This window comes from Rhagoletis pomonella, unplaced genomic scaffold, assembly GCF_013731165.1.
Source record: "Rhagoletis pomonella isolate Grant_MI unplaced genomic scaffold, Rhpom_1.0 Rhpom_scaffold_00002, whole genome shotgun sequence".
NCBI lineage: Eukaryota > Metazoa > Arthropoda > Insecta > Diptera > Tephritidae > Rhagoletis > Rhagoletis pomonella.
In genome coordinates, this window is record NW_023458556.1 from 90,753,790 (window position 1) to 90,760,215 (window position 6,426).

General features: G+C 33.7%; 1 long non-coding RNA gene across 1 annotated transcript; it reads right to left on the minus strand.

Annotated features, from left to right (window-relative positions):
- Positions 1-481, minus strand: LOC118734761. Its single transcript, XR_004992427.1, has 2 exons — positions 163-481; positions 1-109 (listed from the first exon to the last, which is right to left on the minus strand). It is a non-coding gene; the product is annotated as an uncharacterized LOC118734761 (long non-coding RNA).
- Between the last annotated feature and the right edge of the window lie 5,945 nt (positions 482-6,426).

A 6,426-nucleotide genomic window follows, 5' to 3' on the forward strand; every position in this document is an offset into this window, starting at 1 on the left:
GGAGACTACATAATTCGTCAAAGCTGGATCTATTCATCCGGAAATTCTCTTTGAAAAACTTAGAGCCATTCTTCTGGCAGTCTACTTCCCAAAAGGTACTGGAATGTTCCTAAAATATATTCATTATAAACCAAAATTTTTATCTTCGAATTGCTAACATACCAAACACCAGACACTTTGTGAACGCACTATTGTTGGGTCCAGTAAATTGGCAGCAATAGACAAAAGCATTTTATTTTCTCTTATCTTCTTTTTTAAATAATATGTCGTCACCTCACTATCTATTATTTTAAAATAAAATGACAAAATCAATATAACGATTTTAATTTTAGGCACCATTTAAGAATTGTAGCACGTGGCGATAGAAAAGTAAACAAACGAATGACAGTTTCAACACAATTTTGATCAAACACGCAGTCGAAACAGTTGACAACTCTCTCAAACCCAAAACCTGCAAACCCAGGGTTTCACTTTGGTGGAAACGTAATATAAGTAGTTTTAACTTAGTTTAACGATATAGCAAAACGAGTTTGAAAATGTATCGATTTTTCTTTACGATATTTTGGAAAAAGTACATTTTTATTAAATAATGTCAACTTTGATCATCCGTTTAAGTAATTTTTACTTTCATTGCATGTTTACGCAAAAGAATAAGGTATAATTTTCTTGTTAATTGTGTGAAATAGCCAGAACAACCGCAGTGATGTGAAGTCGATGTTTATCGAAAGCATGCTGTGAAACATACAAACACATATCTAAATGTTATGCACTAATTTACTTTAAAAGGAACAATTGCAGAATACGGCGCGTTAAGGTAGAACAAACCGAAAAAGTGGGCGTGGTCTGCCCTTTTTTCTGATTTTACTGGTATCAAATATTTTTGATGCAAACATATATTCGTGCATATATGTAATACTTCTATATTGGCAGTAAGCTAACTTCTCAATGTGTAAGCATTCCGAAATCAAAGCGAGACAGTCTAGTACCGTTTTTGTCAATGTATCGCGTACTTGAGTGCCGTTTTTGTATATGTGTTGTGTACATGTTTATTTATAAACGTATGTGTTCCTTTTCTTTCGTACGTGTTTATTGATATATCTGTACTGTAGTGTTTTCGGACGGTACTAGCTCTTACTGCCAATATAGGAGTATTACATATATGTATTCGTGGCTATGGAGGGGCGAAGGGGGAATTTTCGAAAATTTTAAATTGCTATATTTCGAAAAATTGTTATGCTCTATTTAACTATTATAGTTTGGTGTATCGTTATTTACACATATTTTTTAGTAAAACTGGTATATTAGTTGTATATAAATGTGCATATTAGATAAAAGGGTTTTTTTTACCTTTCCAACGATACCCAGTTTTTTAAATTCGGTCAAGATTTTTCGAAATACAACCATTTTAAATTTTCGAAAATTCCCCCTTTTCCCCTCCATAGCCCCGAAAATATAAGTTTGCACCAAAATATTGATGTACCATTAAAATTAGAAAAAAGGGCGGACCTTTGGTTTTGATCTAGCTAAACGGGCCGTATTCTGCAATTGTTCCTTGTGACATACTTTGTTTTTGTTTAAATGTAAAAATATAAAGCATCAGCGTCTTACTTTTAAAAGAGGATTCCATGGTAAAAGTACAAAGCGCCAGTATTTTATTTCCAAAGCAAAGTAAATAATATTGGCCAATATGCACAACTATGGTCAGATACTAAGTTCCAATCAGGTTGCGCCAAATATACATTTCCATCCACTTTGTTTTCAAATAAGACTGATGCTTTTTACTTTTTTATTTAAGTAATGATAAACGTCAAAAGAATGTTCTAGAGTTGCCATGAGTACGAGCACAGAAGAGATGGATGTATAATGGCGTTGCAACAGTGCGCGGGAAGTTTTGGGGGCCAATTCTCGTTCTATGTAATGGGGAAGTGAAAATAAAACTCCGCCTTATCATGATTTTCATTTTCCCCGAACCAGTTCACTTTTCACTTATAGTTTCCATGTATTTAACATAGGCGGAATACGTATTTTCGGGTGAAATTTTTTTCGGGCGAAACTCAGAGAAAGGCAGAATATAAAATTTAGTTAAAATTTTAGTTTTTCACTTTATTATGGCATACCTTAAGAATACGGACCGTTGAGCTAGAGAAAAAAGAAAAAGTGGACGTGATCCATTCCTTTTTGCTTAATTGACAAGGGCGGCGCTAGGGGCTTTTCAACATTTTCAAAAGCTTATATTCCGAAAATTTTTGAATCGATTCTCAAAATATGGACACAGTTGTATAAAAGTTTACAACGTATACATATTTCGAGAAAAAGTAACAAAATCATTTTACGGAATTTTTTTTTATAAAAATGTATTTTTTCGTAAAAATACGCAACTAACTATAATAAAAGATATGTTTGTATAATTTTATATAGTTAGGTTTAAGTACAACTGCCAACAGTGAAATAAACCCACTATATTAATGTTGTATTCTACTAATTTATTTCAATTTCGTAATCATTGTCATCATCATCATTTTCGTCTACATTTTCAAGTTTCAGGGGATTATACTTTAAAAAAGTTTCAAAGTTTACGTAAGTTTAACGAAGACGACGTTGTTCCGATTTTTTATTCCAAATTTTCTCCTGCGGCGCTTTTTTTTTATATAAAAGTATACTTTATAATATATACCTGCGGGGCTTTTTTTCTTTTTTTTTATATAAAAGCATACTTTAATATATACCTGCGGCGTCGTTTTAAGTTTTTATATAAGACGATAGTTTACTATACAGCTAATGAAAATTTAGAATAAAACATCGCGGGTTTTTTTATTCCAAATTGTTGCCTGCCGCGCTTTTTCTTTTTCATATAAAACGATATTTGAATATATATTTAAACAAATATAATGTGCAGAAGATTTTTTTGTTACAAGTCATACATCAAATTAAAGATATTTTTGTGCTCTTTCTGATAATCATATTTGTTAACATAGTTAATTACGTATTTTTTACGAAAAACATACATTTTTATAAAAAAAATTGCCATAATTAGGTTTTTGTACTTTTTCTCAAAATATGTATACATTATATACATAAATATATATCTAATCAGAGGTCCTTCAATCACTTTTCCAACTGTGTCCATAGTTTTAAAATCGGTTCAATAGATTTCGAAATATAAGCTTTTAAAAATGTTGAAAATTTCACGCTTGACCCCCTTAGCGCCACCCCTGATAATTTGCACAAAAACAAAAATATGCCGTTAAAATCAGGAAACAAGGGCGGTCCACGCCTCCCTTTTTTAGCTCATCGGCCCCAATTCCAATTATTGTTTAAACGTTTACGTAATGTTTAACGTAAAGTAAAAATGATGAATTTATTAACGGTTTTGCTCGATTTTAGGAATGAGAAAACGACGAACTAACGATGAACAAACGATTTATCACAGTTAACAAATGAAAATAATGAAATTCTTACATTTGGGGTGCTAAAGGCACGAACCGTAAAATGTAAAAAATTAATTATAAATATTTGGCTTAGGAACAAACGTTAAAAATGGACGAACAATGAAGAACAAACGACGAACTATCGATTGCAATAATAACTAACCCAAAATAATCTGTTGCGGGTGCTAACTTCAGGAATTACGTAAAGTGAAAATTGAAAAATTAATTATAAATTTTTGGCTAACGAAGAAACGTTAAAAATGGACGAACATTAAAGAACAATCGACGAACTATCGATCACAATACAAAAATCTTAATATTTTCACAAACGGGGTGCAAAGTCCCCTTTCAGACACGTCAAGTCTTGTTTTCAAGTCTGCTCGTTCGTTGGTGAAGGAGGTGGGATGAGAGGGGAAGAGTACAGATCCTCCGTACCGTCAATTCGTTTCAAGTTTTCTTGTTCTCTTTTGATCTTTTCGTTGCTTCCCGTTTAAAGAACCAAGTAGTTGAATTCAATAAAACTTGATGCGTGTGGAACAGGGAACTGCAATTATTCGTGTTTTTAAGTAATTGGTTGAATAACACAAGAAATAGTGTTAGTGGATATTATTCATTGCAGAATATTCACCCATATCCACTAACACTATTTTACGCTCGGCACACAAAGCGAGAGCATGTACAATGACTAAGTTCTCTGTTGAAATGCATTGGTGGAGTGCTCAATTCTCTCATTGAGCCATTAAACAAATTAGTTACACGATCCAGAAAATAAAGGTCGCACCATTCGCGGACCGCTAACCCTCTCTTCGTCGATTTGACAGCATCCACCCAATCGCTGACGTCATAAAATACTTTTGTTTACATTCACTGTTGCCAACTTGATGCTTTTCGCACCAAATTTAGTGGGTATTCAAACCGCGAAAATTTTTGAGTTTTGTGCTTGGTGCGTTTTTGGTGCTTTTGTTTTTAGTTTGAAGACACCAAATTAGAAAATCTTAAAAAAAATTAAGCAAAATTTATAGCAATCGTAAGTGTGGTAAGCAATTTTACAAAAATTTAAACAAAATCATGGCACAGTGACAATCATAAGTGACAAAGAAATATGTGGCAGCACCTTCAATCATGCCAGAAGAAATCGACCGTTGTGCAAGAAACATTGATTTTTGAATCGGCATCCTTGCAATAAAATTATATATTCATATAAAGTCCATAAAATACACCAATAAAAATTTGGTGCTTTTTCAAAGTCAAAACTTGGCAACACTGCCTTTTGGTCGATGCTTCCTCTTTTTCTTGTCGAGTTCGTCTTGCTCTCTCATTCTGGTATTTTTTGACGTCACGGCCAGTTGCTCTCAGCTCGATTGGCGCAATCTTGTATTCTATCATTCTTGGATTAGTTATACCGAAATGAGTAGGAGCACTAAGAAGCACCAATAGTTCAGTTGAGTGATTTTAGTGAATTTAGTAATTTTCGTCGTTTATAGTAGGGATGCCCAAATCAGCACATATGTGTCGCGGGCGACTGCGCGTGCAAAGCACAGTATAGACAGTAAGCAACCTTTTTGGGTTGTTGTTGTAGTAGTCGTTGTTGTAGTTATATTCACTCCTGAGGAAGGCACGGGGTTGTGTGCTGCTATTTAATGGCCTTCCTCAGACTTTTTCTTAGATTTCAGGGTTGTGTGCTGTATTATTATTAGATAAATAAATTTAAGTATTTGTCAAATCGTGATTTTATTAAAAGAAAATTATAAATGGTGTTGAAAAACCAAAAAAATTGTTAAAATTTATACATGGAGTACTTATTCTTTTGTGGACTTTATGTTACTTGAGAATTTAGACAACGTGCGAGCTGCCAGGTTCTGTTATCAATATAATTAACACAAGCTTTTCCGAGTGGTTGCCTTTCAATAAAAAGAAACAAATATTCGCAAATAAATTGGATTTATTTTATAACTGACAACTAACCTACGCTTTTTGTTCTTTTCTTCATTTTAATTTTGACTCCTTATTACCGCCAACAACTTTATTTGTATACATATTTACAAGCTGTCAAAATTTTGCGTAGTCCCACGAGCTAGGTAAAAACTATGGCATTCGTATTCACAACGAGAAATCTCAAAATTTTTGTTTGGTCTTTCCAAACTTTCTCTTTTTAATCAGTTGGCAAAGGCCCTCAGTGGCAGCGCTCCGAGCGTTGAGATAGTAATTTCATGTCAATTAGTAGGAAAGTTCCATGTTGAAAAAACTTTTTATTATGGCGAGAAAATTTTACATTTCTGCTGTGCCAATTCGTAACTTTTTACTGTTGGAAATTTTTGACAGTTGCTCTGGTTCAAAAGAAGTTGAGCAATTAAAATCAGAAATTATACAAAAAAGACTTGTCTTTACTGACATTTATTCTTCTAGAACTAAAAGCCATGAATTTATTAGACGCCTTAGGGCCGGTTACTCAATTTCTGGTTAACACCAATCTGCGGTTAAACATCGTTATCGACGTCTACGACTCCATGCATACAACAGGGAGTCGGTAACGTCGATAACTATGTTTAACCGAGGATTAGCGTTAACCAGACATTGAGTAACCGGCCCTTAGTAATAAAACCAAACCATCAGGCCGAGTTGAAAACTTTCATTCACCTCATTGTTAACAAAAATTTACAATCCGTAGTACTTTTCTATCAATTCGCAAATGCGTTTAATTTAAATCGTTTAGAAAATGCGTCATTTATGTATACCATTTTATGTGGAATTATTCAATACATTTCGTTTTACACTATACTTTTTGAAACTATTTGGAGTTAATTATTTTTTGTATCTTAAAAGCAACCCTGCGTGCTTGGAAGGCGTGTGTACCAATGATTTCATCCCTAGCATATTCATCCCCGAGGAAGGCAGTCGCCAAATTCACCGAAGGTTGTTTACTGGTTATATTGTGGTGCAAAGCTTTGCAAAGCGGTGCTGTGCAAGCGGGGAAGCAAAATGTTATCGGAAGGGGAAA